The sequence below is a fragment of the Megascapheus bottae genome, chromosome 7 (genome assembly GCF_031878675.1).
Source record: "Megascapheus bottae isolate mThoBot1 chromosome 7, mThoBot2.hap1, whole genome shotgun sequence".
Taxonomy (NCBI): Eukaryota; Metazoa; Chordata; class Mammalia; order Rodentia; family Geomyidae; genus Megascapheus; species Megascapheus bottae.
The window spans coordinates 73,058,808-73,074,130 of NC_143515.1; the positions used below are offsets into that span (position 1 = coordinate 73,058,808).

Below are 15,323 nucleotides of genomic sequence, written 5' to 3' on the forward strand. Positions count from 1 at the left end.
AAATTGAATCACTCCAAAACTAGTCTCCCAAGTAACAACCATCCCATTAAAAAATGGGCCAAAGATTTAAAGAGAGTCTTCTCTGAAGAAGAAACAAAAATGGCCTACAGACACATGAAGAAATGCTCAACATCTCTGGTCATAAAAGAAATGCAAATCAAAACAACTCTAAGATTCCACCTCACTCCAGTTAGAATGGCCAGGATCAGGTAAATGAATAATAACAGATGCTGGAGGGGATGTGGCCAGGAGGGATCACTACTACACTGTTGGTGGGAGTGCAAACTCGTTCAACCACTATGGAAAGCAGTGTGGCAGTGCCTCAAAAGGCTAAACATAGAACTCCCCTATGACCCAGCAATTCCACTACTTGGCATTTACCCAACCATCCAGAATCTAGGGCATACTAAATCCACTAGCACAACAATGTTCATCACCATAGCAAAGATATGGAACCAACCTAGATGTCCCTCAGTTGATGAGTGGATCAACAAGTTGTGGTATTTGTACACAATGGAATTCTACGCTGCTGTCAGAAAGAATGTTATCACCCCATTTGTAAGGAAATGGAAAGACAGAAAAAATCATATTAAGTGAAGTAAGCCAGACTCAAAGGAACTTAGGCTCAATGGTTTCCCTCATTTGTCATAACCAGTAGAAACCTTGAGCTCTACTAGCAGAGATCTGCAATAGAGCAAAACCTTGATACATAAAGCCATATGGTATGAAGCTAATTGAAAGGACCTCCAGGATAGTGAAACAAAAGCCATATAACGAATGATTGTTGTCCTTAATGTACTATGTTGTCTCTCATCTCCTTTGCTGTTCCTTGGGTATCTCATATTGTTACAGTACCTCACTTTGTTATCTGATATATTGAATTTATTTGTATTTGATTATTTGAAATTTTATAGGGAAGGGGGGGTGGTGGGGGGAGAGGGTAAAGGGTACCAAGACATGTGAAAGGGTATCAATGTATGTGAATTAATGCACCTTCTATATGGCAAATATCATGTAACCCTTTTATTAATTACAATAAAAAATATTCTAAATTAAAAAAAGAAAAAAAACAAAAAGGGCCTCACACATGTGATTGAAGATTTTGATGCGACATCAGCATATGTTATATAGGTGCAGCTAAATCTGATGCCAGGTGTCCCTATGAGAAAAAATATGCACTCTCATACAAAGGCCAGGACAAGTGCTTGACTTAAGTTGCTGTGAACTAAGGAATATCTGAGAGCATCATGTGGCAAAGGAGGCAAGATGATTGTTCTCCAGATGCCTTTGTCCAAAAGCCCTTCTGCAGAGCTGGGGCTGCTCATCTCCAGATAAGAGGTTCTATGGTTCAATCTCCCAAGTTTGGTTTTATATGGTGACCCTTGAAAAACCGACACAGAATTTGATACCCAGCTCAACTAAGCTGCCACCAGGGAGCTTCCTGTACCACTCAGCAGGACCAGGACTGTAGCGATGGAGGCATATGGTATAAAACGCTCAGGAAGGTGCTCACTTATTTAGTGCAGTACCACTGGTTATCCATTCCAGTTCCCGGGGAGAGTAAGCAGGCTTCTAGAATTCCAGGTCAAGAAAATATGCTTGAAATTCTGAATTTGTACAGAAACAAGGACATACTAAAGCCACTAGCACAACAATGTTCATTGCAGCACTATTTACCATAGCAAAGATATGGAAACAATCCAAATGCCCCTCAGTAGATGAGTGGATCAACAAGTTGTGGTATTTATACATAATGGAAATTCTATGCTTCTATCAGAAAGAATGTCATCGCCCCATTTGTAAGGAAATGGAAAGACTTGGAAAAAATCATATTAAGTGAAATAAGCCAGACTCAAAGGAACATAGGCTCAATGTTTTCCCTCATTTGTCATAATTAGTATAAACCTTGGACTCTCTTAGCAGAGGGTTACAATAGGGCAAAACCTAGATACATAAGGCCATATAGGATGAGGCTAAAGGAAAGGACCTCTAGGATATGGAAGCAAGAGCCATACAATGTGATTGTTGTTCTTTTTTCTTTTTTTATTTTTTTCATATATTTTTATTATAATTAATAGAAGGGTTACATTATATTTGCCAGATAGAAGGTACATTAATTCACGTACATTGATACCCTTTCTCATGTCTTGGTCCCCATATTATTTTTCATCTCTTTTGTTGTCCTTGGTTATTCTCAGATTTTACAGTATCTTACTTTGTTACCTGGTATATTGTATATATGTTGATTTGCTTATTTGAAATAGGATAGGGAATGGGGGAAAACAAGATGGCGGGGGAAAGAGTGAAATGGGGACAAAAACATGAGTAGTGGTATCAATGTTTGTGAAGTAATTCAACTTCTTTCTGGCAAATATAATGTAACCCTTCTACTAATTACAATAAAAATATTTAAAAAATTCAGAATTCGAACACATCTACAGGTATATTCCCAATTGATTGAAGGCATTCAGATTAGAGTTCTGACATCTCAGAATATCCCCAGGAAAATTTGTGATGGCTTCTTCAGAGGCCAGAAGCCCTCAGAGAGTCCATATAAACCACTGACTATGTTCTCCAATCTTCCAGACACTTCATTTAGAAGGAGGAGTAAAGGGAAATGATCTCAGGGTGAATAATAGTTCTCTAACAATTCCTCTTCATTCTTCCAAAGGTGCCAAACATCCATGGCAAGGAAAAGAGTTGGGGGACACATAGGAATTTCTGAGTGTGAGAAGTGGAAGTCCAGGCAAGTGTTGTAGAGAGAGAAACATCCCAGATCAGAGCCCAAAACATAGAGAGCCTCACCAGCATGGTTCTTTGTCCAAAGGGTGCCTTGACCCTGATTTATGTTTTTTTCTCTTTGTTCCTGCATGAAATATACAAACTGATTTTTGTGTAAGCGAACTAACACAATGTATGTATTTGTAATGAACAAAATGTAGAAAATTTTCTTCACTTCACCAAGTTGATTGAGGTGTTGATGAATCTAAATCTGTATTTTACTCACAATTTCTTAAAATAGAAATCTATCTCCTTGAAGATTTCAAGAGTTAGAAAGACAGTCATATATAAAATGAACCGATGATCTAATCTCTAAGTATCACAGACAAAAAAATCATACACAGCTAATCTTTTTATATCACACTTCCCAACTCTCTCCAACTGACTCAGTAAAGAGAAATCTCTCTTTTTCCCTTCAGTCCATAATTATGTGACAAGGAGGAAGTTTCTTATCTTTTGCCTTCAGTTTATTTTTTCAAGTTAATATTTTAAGGGAGAGACTGTGGATGAGCCACTGATGAGTGAAAACATAGTTCAGTGCTATGAATTTCCAAGTTGGCAATAATCACTAGGACATATTTTGGGACAAAACTTTCTTGTTGCAGAAACAGCAACTGAGTCCCAGCTTGAGGAAATGTCCTTCCAAGGCCATTTGCAAATTAAAGGAAAAGCAAACTTGTTGCATATTTCCTCTTGTCAGCCTTACATCTGATATTTCACCTGTATTTCTGTTGTTAGTCTTCCAATAACCTTGTGAGATGGGTCGAATAATTATTGTCTTTTTGATTGGTGATAAGGAGAGCTGTGACACTGATAAAGATTCATTGTTCATAAACTGCTTGGTTAAATGGCAACTCTTTTGTACAACTATTTAAAAGTACTAAAATGTTTAAAATTTACTATAAACATGATATACAAAGGAGTTACAATTACATTAGGAAGTGCATAATGAGAATATTTCTTTTTGAACCTTGTTACCTTCTCCCTCATTTTCTCCCACTTTACCCCACCTGACTCCATTCCCCACTCTAAGTTTAAAGATCATTTACGACATAGTATTTAGTGTTGCATTTGTTCAACCTTTGTTCCACCATTTCAATGATTTCCTTTCCCTTCTCCAGGTCAGATAACAAGACAAAGAGTACAGAAAATTTAAAATATCCTAATCATTTAAAAATATTCAAGGCATATGTTACTTACCACTAGTTTATCTGTGGCTCTTTCCACCTCATCTCTTCATCTACTCATAAAATTAGAAATTAGGTCTTACGGCAGACAGGCTTTAAAATAGCCCCGTTAATTCAACTCCTAGTATTCAAATATTTGTGTAATGCCCTCCCTTGAGTATACTTGAGATTTGTGGCTTGAGTCCAACCAATAGTATATAATAGAAGTGATGGACTGTCACATGGTTATCACATGATTCTTTGCATTACTAGAATCAGCAATCTAGTTATTAGACTTATTTTTCAGGTCCATCTCTAGAAACATCTACCCTTCATGGCTTTAAAGAAGCAAGTGTCATTTTGTGAGAGGAAGTACATGAGAAGGAACTACTGGTGGTTTTTATGAGTAACAAGTAGTCTTTGTCTGACAGCCAGAAAGAGGTCCACATTACAGTCCTACAAGGGTTCCAGAAGATAACTTGAGCGAGCTGGAAAGTGGCTATTTTTTTCAGTTGAGCCTTCCCATGAGAATGAAGCCTTCCCATGTGGTAATTAAAAACTGACATGCCCTGCAGCAGAGAACTCAGGTAAACCATACTTACAGTAACTGTAAGTTTGACTCAACTTACAGAAACTGTGAGGTGATATCTAAGCATTTCTCCGAGATGCTAAGTTTGTGGTGATTTTATCATTCATCATAGAACTCAGACTCTTACAACTCAGGTCCTGTGACTGGAGATTCTTAAATTAGTAGCAAATCTCCACCTTCAAGTTGGACTTGGTGACCTATCTGTCTCTGTCTGTCTGTCTGTCTGTCTGTTTTTATCTATTTATCTAGTTACAGATCACAGTAGTAAATTTTATAATCTTCATAAAATTGTGTGTCAGTAGATAGAAAAAAATAACAGGAGGACATTTTTCAAGTGTAGAGTCTTCTATCCTCAGACACCAAGGACTTCTTTCTTCTTATCTTGACCTTTGAACTAAGCCTCTAGTTGTACTGATACACAAAGACAATGACAAGTCAAATTAACTTATTCTCAGTAAGATATACTGGAAAATGTGCCCAACCATAACCATGAGTTTCTTGTTCTTTGGCATGCAATAGAATTTTAAAAACTCACCTGAGGTATTGTTCTAGCCAAAGGTATGCTGATCAGTTAAGGTGTAATACTTCCAAGCCTGGCTCATAAAGTCTCTGACAACAGTCCTTCAGACAGAAGGAAGAGGAATCTGGTAGAAAATTCACAGCCCCTAAAAATCATGCCCATCATTTAACTATGTCACCATTAGATAAGCAAAAAAATAAACATTCACAGCCTTCCCCAGTGGAATTTGAGTTGTTATTCATAGCTGTTACTTCGTAGTGGAATTAAATTTAGCTACTATCAAAGATAACTAAAAGGATGGGTGAACAGATGCAGACATTTTTGTGGTTTTGTCTAGCCATCTTGAGATGTTGAGGAACTTTATGTTTGACTTCAGTTAATACACCAGATCCTGCAAGATATGAGAGTGAGGATGAAGATATGGAGAGACTCTAAGGGTTTGAGTGGCTCTCTGCAATCATAACATAGACATATATGAAGGCCGGTTCTCCAGCTTTGTCCTTGGCATGGGCTCTCTTTCCCTAGCAGGTGTATGGCCCACAGCTTCCAGTTCATTTCTAGCTGTTTTCTAGGATTGTATGTACTTCAGGAGGTACGGCTGTTCTTCAGGCTATTAGAAGCTCTGGGAAAAGAGCCAGAATGTTTCATATTGTAATGGAAAATAATCCATTCCACCCTCAATCTGCACATTTTACTGAAGGTGTGAAAAATGCTTTCCCAGGTTTAGCCAGGAGCATTCAGGTCTCCATGGGGATCCAAAGTGGGGGGGGGGGCTGTGGATGGGAGGATGATGAGAAAAGCTCCCTGCTGTGGTTTCCCTGGGAGCACCAAGTATGTCCTCAAGACCAAAAAGAATTGACCTCCACCTTGGCTCCCATTACATCCTTCAGCTTCACTCTAATGCCTACAAGCTCCAGCTCACTCTTGATGTTGAACCTGGGGAGCTGAATGGAGGGAGAGCCTCCTATGGCCAGTGGATGAGGAATTTAGAACCTACAGTGTTGACTCTCGAATAGACATTCTCAGCAAGCCAGGGCAGGGGAGGACCATGTGGCCTGGCTGGGTTCACACTTGACGGTTAGTGGACTACTGGGCACAGATGCTTATATATAAGAGCTTTTCCAGAGGCTAAAATCAAATAAAGTTCAAAGGAACAAAGCAAAGCAGTGAGTTGATTGGCAATTTTGCAATAGGAATGTTTAAATTCATTTGCAATTCTGGGTCTTCATTTGATATGCATGATGAATGCAATCTCATTTCTAACTTTGCTTTCCTGGGTTAAGATAATTTTATAAGAGTTAGATATCACACTGAGTTAGTCTGGCACAACGATTGTGGCATTTTCATACATTCATATAGTAGCTTGCCTCTAGATCACATTTAAGCTTCAAAAATTAAAATGAATCAGCAATGCTTTAAGAAATGACTAAATCTTTAGAAAACATGCTTTTCTCTAGAAATATCAATTTGCAACATTTTTACTTGATGAAGTAAGATTAAATATTTCTCCAAAATTGACAACATATTTTTTTGTTTAATAGATTGAACTGGGTATTGCTGGCTCATGCTGTAATGCTTGATGCCTAGGAGGCTAAGATCTAGAAGATGGTGATTCAAAATGAGGCTGGGCAGAAAAATCTAAGAGATTCTATTCCTCAAATCCAGGCTGAAAGTGTGGTTCAACTAGTTAGAGTGTCAGCAGAGCAACCAAAACAAGGAAATGTGAGGCCCTGAAAGCACCAACAAAAAAGACCAAAAATAAAAATAATACAAAGAAGTAAATTCAGTGTCCAACTCTAGATTACAGAGCTAGCATAATAGACATTTTACTTGAAGCTTCAAGAGGCTAGTTCACAAATCCAGTATCATTCTAGAGTAAAAGTCAAGTTAGAAGTTTTAATTTAGCATAACCTGCTTTGTGAATTTCTGTGGAACAGTTATTGCCACAAATGCCTAGCTTCTCTGATTTCCTTGGGATGATCTTCCTCTTCTTCTTCCTCTCTCCTCTTCTCTCTTCCTCTTCCTCTTCTTCCTTTTCTTCCTTCCTCCTCCTCCTCTTCTTCTTCCTCTTCCTCTTCTTCCTCTTCCTCCTACTCCTCCTCCTCCTCCTCCTCCTCCTCCTCCTCCTCCTCCTCCTCCTCCTCCTCCTCCTCCTCTCTTCTTCTTCTTCTTCTTCTCTTCTTCTTCTTCTTCTTCTTCTTCTTCTCTTCTTCTCTTCTTCTTCTTCTTCTTCTGCTTCTATCTTCTGCTTCTTCTTCTGCTTCTTCTTTGCTTCTGCTTCTGCTTCTGCTTTCTCTGCTTCTTGCTTCTGCTTCTTCTGCTTCTTCGTCTTCTTCTGCTTCTCTCTTCTTCTTCTTCTGCTTCTTCTTCTTCTTCTTCCTTCTCCTCTCTCCTCCTCCCCCTTCTTTCCCCTTTTGTTGCTAGTTCTGGGCTTGAATTCAAGGCCTAGAAACTGTCATTGAGCTCTTGGCTCTACCACTTGAGCCACAGCACCACTTCTGGCCTTTTCTCTTTGTGCAGTACTAAGAAATCGAATCCTGGACTTCGTGCAATGTTTGGCAAGCACTCTACCACTAAGCCACATTCCCAGGAGCTCGTTGGGATCTTGAAGACCTTTGCTAAGTGTTCTTTGTCTTCTCAGCTGAATTCAGCCCATGGGCTCCAGGGTTTAATCCAAACATCCTCATTCATATGTTTCAAGAACCACTGATATCAGTGGCAGCAGCCCACTGGTATTCTCCAATACTCTTTTTATGTTTGTTTTCTTCTGTAGCACTTCTTACTCTCTAATGTAAGTGATTTTTCCCAATTGTTTTTTTTGCTCAGTTCCATAATAGCAATGCCTGATTTATATGTTGACGTGAATGAACAATGTTTTGTTGTTGTTATTGTTTGTTTGTGTTAGACTCAGGAAGTTTCTCAAAGGCACATTTCTAGTTCATGCATCATTATATTCTCCTTTCTCATGAAACAGCCTATGGCAAAGTAGGTGCTCAATAACCGCCACAAAAATAAAATGGAGTCATCAAATATAAACATAAGCATTCAGTGAACCGTGTTGAGATTGGTTGGGGAAGTGTGGAGGAGAAATGAGGAGAGTGATTGAGGGGCTGACTTTCATGAAAGTACACTGCATGAAAACCTTTCGAACAACTAACTGAGACAAATAAAATATATGGCAATGCTGAAATCTATACATGAATAAATACATAAGAATTTGAAAATAAAATAAAATATAAAAAAGAATTTGAATGGTAAAAACTAAAAGTGCTGAACAAACAAAGTAAAAAAGTCTTACATACACACACACACACACACACACACACACACACACACACACACACACGTACAGCAAACTTGTCTTTTCCTTCCAGGCTTTGAAGTTAAAAAGAAATACATACAGAATGGGAAAAAAATCTGTTCCTAATAAACCCAAATATTGCATTTTCGCCCAGGGTGTCAGTGGATGTGGAGTAAGAAAGTGATCTGGAAGGTCAGGGCCCCATGAGGTCCTGTCTCAGTCCTTCCCAGGCACTCACATTATCTCAGAACATTCTTAGAACAATTTTCCCAACTCTCCTTCAAATTGGGAGTTGATTAATTCCTTATTTCTAGTATAAGGAAAGTAATCTGAACTCTACACAAGGTCATCAGTATGTTCTGATGCCTCCAAGCAAGTCTGAAGATAAGAATATATGGCTGACTTTTGGGGTGTTCCTCTCAAACTTCTCTGGGAACCTTTTCTTCGCTATTGATTTAAATCCTCATTGTTTATACATACACCCCTATATGAATATATATATATATATATTCATTTTTGTGATATGAGGATCTTGACTGGATGTCTGTAGGAGAGATAGGATTGATGGATGTCACCAACCTTGCTCCCTCCCCCTGAGCATATAACTCAATCACATTCTCCAGATACAGTCTAGGGAAGACGAGGCCAACTCACTGATTTCTGAATGTGATTAGGAGTGCTGAGTCATTTCTTTTCTGTGATAGTTAAGAATTTCTAAATATATCTTCTTTCTTAGTTCCTTTTTTCCCCTGTGGGAGTTGGGGAGGCCAAGTGTGAAAGATGATTGTCCCATAAAATGGAACAGATCTGGGCCCCAAAATAGTCTTATTGAATAGAAATGATGACAACCATCATTGGACTATTATGATCTACCAAGGACAACCAGCATTGGAATATTACTACCTACCAACAAGGGAAACTTACATTATTTTAAGGCACTGAGGGGTTTTTTTTAATAATATAATTTGTCATAGCAGCTCTGCCATATTTGCTCTTACAAATATTACTTAATCAAAAATTTACTTAGATCTTAACCAAATTATTTACTTAGGTTTGTTTTGTTCAATGTGTAGGTAAATATATGCTTTTCTTTCATTCTCTATTGAAAAATCTATGGAAAGCTCAATGTAAATATGTAAATATGCATGAGTAACTATAATATAATAAGCAGTGATGATAAATATTTCAGAAAACAATGATCTCTAGAATTTTTAACTTAAGAATTTGAATATTTCAGTATTTAAAATAGTTCAAGTTTGCAGTATAATGCCAATATTAAACATCTCTCTTTGGCAGTTAACCAGGAATAGATAGGATAATAAAAATGTGAAGATGAAAGTTTAGTTCTTTGTGAGTCCCATTTTTCACTGCAGAATAATGTAGACACAATGGAAAATAATTACAACCTAGTATCATCAAATGTAACTGGATCCTAAGTACAGAATCAAAGTAGGAAGGAATGGAGGAATTTAAGGAAAGCCAGAAGTTAGGGCAGGGTGGTAATTTCTTTGTTTTTAAAGCTACAAGTGATATCAGTGTTTGGGTGATATTTGTAGACCAATCATTATTTCCAGAACTGCACCATAGAACATAGAGTTCGAAAAAACAACTGGATTTTCCCATGTTTTTTAATTCCACTAATACTTACAGTTAAGTGCTTATTTTGAAAGTGAGACAGAATTATGAGTCACCTGGAATAAAATCTAGAGTGATCAAGGCCAAACTTTAGCCACTTTGCATCTCATTATCCATTCCGATTTATGAAATAATCTTTAAACTCAAAGATAAAAAGATATTCAGACAGGGCCAACCTCAGAAGACATCGGCAAGAAGCTATGTTTCTCTTTTCTTAAACCTGAAGCTACTCCAGGGATCTATAACTCACCCAAGACTGCGAGGGTTCCTGGCAAAACTTCCTGAATTAAGTTCTGAGTGTGAGAGTCTCTCATCTCCACTCCCCTTTGTGACAAGTTATCCCTTTCAGTTCATTATGTATAACCATGGGCCTCTTTATTATCTGTAGAAGATTTTGCAACAGTGGAAAAGAAGAATGTCTTAGACTCCACATTCATCAATAGCTTGCTTGCATGGAAAATTATAGGTTATAAAAGATGACTCATGTGTTTATGTAACCATATCTATTTTCACAAAGTCCTGTGTGGCAGCTGATGATACATCCTTTGAACAAATATGTTTTTACATTTCTACACATGTAACACATAGACTTTCAACTGAACTTAAAATCTACCTCTTTGGTTCTTACATCTTTCCAAACTAATTGGCTTCCTGGACTGACTTGGCTGAAAAGTGTTGAGCCAGAGTGTCACAGAGCCAAAACTACTCCCTTCCTCATAGGGTTAGAGGCATTTGGAAATTGCATTAAAGTTTCCTCAAGCTTCCAGGCAGTGAATGTTTCGAAAAGGGCTCAAAACTGCATTAGGAAAGTCAATATATCTTGAAAGACTAATACTTGTTTAACTTCAAATAAAAATATGCATTAAGCTTTTTAAAATGATGAGCTTAGAAAACAAGGAGTTAAAAATAAAAGGATATACATATATATACACTCTTTTATGACTCTGAAATTTAAACATTTTTTTTAAATAAGCAAAGTCTCCCATAGTACTAAATTACTCAGTATGATCCAAAATGACCCAAATTCACCATGGAGTCAAGGAAAATCACTGTAAAACTGTGGAAATGTGCATATTTTCAGATAATTCTCTGTCAAATTCCATTTTTACCATTTTACCAGCTATAAGTTTTGGACGAAATTTCTTAGTCTCTCTGGACCTTAACTTCTAAAAAAATCAAAGAAACAGAAATGAAATTTAGTGAAATAAATATGAGTAAAAGACTTACTGGATAGGAAATCTTTAGAAAAGCACTAGGTGTTTTGATTGACACTGATACACAAATGGAATACCGTGGCATGCTAATTGCAGAAATCTCATGCATGGTGGGCTAGATTTACATTCTAAAGCATAGTTCGAAAACGAAGTGCAAAGATCTCAAATATCAGAAACCTATTATGGAGTGAGTTGTGGTAGGGATTATTCTAAGAATGAAAAAAATTAAATATATATGTATATATTCAAACTTCAAATATTAATCTTTATGCAATTGTTGTACCTATCTTTTTTGCTTCCTAAGCAGTCTCAGTAAAATCCAGAATCCTATTAATAATTTAGAATTTCAGATCATGATATTTTTTTGTCTTTTGGAGATCTGTAAGTCCTTCTTTGCACTAAATAACTGGAATTATTATATATAAATAATATATAATAATTTGCATTTTCTTAATATATTGAGCAATGAGCTTTCAGGGTCATTAAAATAATTCAAAGTAGACAATCATTGAGAGAGTAGGATAAATTGCAGGCAGATGAGATTTTTTTCACAGTTAAGGTCTTCTTTACTCATTACTCTTCAAAGCTCTTACTTTTGACTGGAATCAGACTTGGAAGTAGAAGCTCTCAGAGAGAACAGCTTTCGTCTCTTGGCAATCTGTTCCTGACATTTTTCTTTGGTTTCTTTCATTCTCTTAGCCAAAAGTTTAGCATATTCTGCAGCATCTTCCTTGTTTTTCTTGGTATGTTGTTTCTTCAGAGCAATGCAGCTGCGTTTGTGTTGCAGGACACGTGCAGTAACAAGATGCTGAATCTTGGGTACTTTGTTCCTGTTATTTTTTTAACCTTCTTTGTTCAATGGTTTTCGAACAACATATTGGTGGACATCATCATCTTTACAGAGACTGAAAAGTTTGCAGATTCTGCTAACCCTTTTGGGTCCCAGACAGTGGTATCTGTCAGTCCAGGGATATCTTTTCCCCCCTTTTTGATAATAATCAAGTTGAGAACACTCAGATTGGCATCCATAACGCAACCCTGAATAGATTTGTGCTTTCTCTCTCCAGTCCTTCATGGTCTGTAACAGGAATGCCCTTTGCTCAGTAGCAAGTGAACTCAACCATGAGTCAAGACACCTTGCTTCATGGGAAAACCTTGTTTGTCCTTCTACCACTGATTCAGCCACATAGCCCTTCCATTCTTCATCCAGAGAATCAGCGGCAACCTCTATGCCATAAAAAGTACGGAGTTTGCATTCATCATCCACTTCACTGAGTTTCTGATAGCCAGGGGCTGAGAAGGAGATATTCAGCTTCATGTTGAAGCAGCTGCTCCCCCAAGGGGAGCCATGGAAAAGAGCGAGATGTTTTTAAATGATGAAATGTGGATCCCTTTTTGAAACTTGTATGGTTGTGTGTGTATACCAGTCTTACAGCTTGAACCCAGGGTCTAGTCATTGTCCCTGAGTTTTGTGGGGATTTTTTTTTTGGCTCGAGGTTAGTGTTCAATCACTTAAGCCACACTTCAACTTCCAGCTTCTTGGTAGTTTATTAAAGGTAGGAATCACCTGGACATTTCTGCCTGGGCTGGCTTTGAACTACATCCCTCAGATCTCAGTCTCCTGAGTAGCTAGGATTACACAGGTGAACTACTGATACCCCATATGATTTGAAAATATTTTTAAGTGGATGTAAGACAGAACAATAGAAGACCTGAATTTTTCAATATTCATTATGGAAATCACAGTCAAATTAAAAGTGTCCTTAGTTGTCATATATGTTCCTACAGTAGTGACTCAGTATTTTATGTCAATACATGTTTAGAAGCAACTGGTAGAGTGTTCTTGCCTCACATAACATGGCTCAATTTTTATCCTAAGAATTATATATTTCTCTATATCTTCCTCAAAGTTACATAGGATCTGCATATGCAATCAAAAAAGAGACAGAGACAACAGAGACAGAGAGACAGAGATACCAGTTTATGTTGGTTTTCTTTACAAGAAATCCATGCAGATTTCAATGATGCAAATCTGATTCAGTAAAACAATTTCCCAAACTAGCGATTTTAGCTAGATTTTCTAACAATTTAATTAGAGTACACTGGCATACTCACTCTTACAGAGGCCAAGAAAACCTATGTGTTTTACTTTAGTGCTCAAGAAAAGAAAACAAAGAGGTATTTAAAGTGTTTTACAGTGATTTTCTTACTATATATGATATAATTTTCCAAACTCAAGCTTAGCTAAAAGTCATTTAATTGCAACATTTTACTGAAATGCAAAACCAGCTTTTTCTCAACGGTCAAAAGCAAGTCCAGCTGGAACTATTGAAGTGGTAGAAGGTAACTTCACACCTTCAGGCTACTAAGTTATTACTTAGAAACTTCCATCACCTATAAAACTAGCTTTCTCAGGATCTTCCTTCTAACAAGAAAGTAAGTCAAGTGTGTTGAAACACAGTTGGCCATACAATAATAATAATAATAATAATAATAATAATAATAATAATACAAATCTCCCTAAGAACTATAACTCAGTACATCTCTTCTCAGAAGGATTATCAGTGTTTGATCAAAAGGAGTAAGAAAAAAGTTCTAGTGTTGTCATGGATTAATTTCCATTTTTTATTGTCTATAATCTATGGTTCTGTCTTAAGATTTGGTCTGGGTTCACTTTTGACTCTTAAAATTATTGAATACAACTATTTCACTATTTCATGTAAAATATATGAGAGTAGTATACTTTATTTTCACGATTGCTTTTACACCTTTAAGGCAACTGTAAGTTAGAGATGTGCCTGTCAAGGTCCAATCAAAAGACAGGAACCACACCGTAATTTTAACAGAGAAAGTTTTATATACAGAATTAAGGGAAGCAGTTGCAGCTGGATGGTTCACTTCTGTAATCAAGCTACTCAAGAGGATGAGAACTGTAGGACCGCATTTTGAAGCCAGCCTATGCAGAAAAAGCTTGAGAAATTCCAAATCCAATTAACAAGCAAAAATAAAATGTTTGAATGGTTTCAGTGGCAGAGAACCAGCCAGAAAAAGCAAGCCAAGTGAGATATTGAAGCTCCAAGCTCAAGCCTGTTTTAGTATTGGAACTATCATGTCTCTTATAAAACATGGACATCATAGAAAGAGTGCAATTACACATGGAGAATGCAGGAACAGCAGACAGAAGAGCAACCATATGTCAAGGACAGAGGGGAGAGTCTTCTTCTGAAGAGCTTCTCACTGCAGCCCTAGGCACAAGATTCCCATGGTTTTGAAGTCCCCGATGTGACCCAAGGAATTACAGAGAAGGTTCTCTGCTACCTAGCTGTCTGTCCTCTGGGCTTCCAGGGCAAGGGGATTTTCCTGAAGCACTGTGCTACAAATGACTTGAAGGGGCCACCTAGGGAAGCTGTTGACCCCTGAGTGGTTCACAAGTAGTCCCCTGAGAGATCATAGTGGACCCAGATAGAAAACTCCTCCTGGCAGTATCTTTCTTGTGCTTTCTATTGCCAAAGCTTAACCCAGTGTAAGAGAAATCAACATGTAATGTAGTTGCCTATATCATTCTAAAGGAGAGACTCTAACTAAGGGAATTTTGGAGCTGACAGGCAACAAACTTGACAACTATCAAAGCAATGAGAGCAAGTCCCCTCCCATCTTCATAAGATCTTGGCAGGATCTGGGCCTAGCACATAGCTTGGATGAAGGCTCCAATGCTGAAGCTCTGTAGATCTCTTCGGTCTGTTCCTTGAGTTACTCTTACAGCATTCCTTCTCTTGGATGGCCCCTGTGAAAAATTCATTCTGTTTGGATTTCTTCCAGTCAAGGGAGAAGAGAGTGTATTTTCCTACTATCATGTCTCAGGACTTGGTATAGACTTTTTCATGTCCCTATGAGTGGTTCTTCCCCATTTGATAGAGGATAAGCAACACGATCCACCATTAACTCCAAGTTTCCTATTTTATGAGGATTTAATCCTCCATGTCTAAATTGTATCACTTGTGGAAGGTTACGTAAACATTGAAACTTCAGTTTCTCTTGCTGTCCAGTGGAGATTAGAGTTGTTCAGCCCTTGTACAATGGTTCCAAGGCTTGAATGAGGTAATGGTTGATGCAGTCC

The 15,323-nt window shown here is 37.6% G+C and overlaps 1 pseudogene; it reads right to left on the minus strand.

Moving 5' to 3' along the window:
• Positions 1-11,795: 11,795 nt before the first annotated feature.
• LOC150061063 (small ribosomal subunit protein eS6 pseudogene) lies at positions 11,796-12,524 on the minus strand (annotated as a pseudogene).
• Between the last annotated feature and the right edge of the window lie 2,799 nt (positions 12,525-15,323).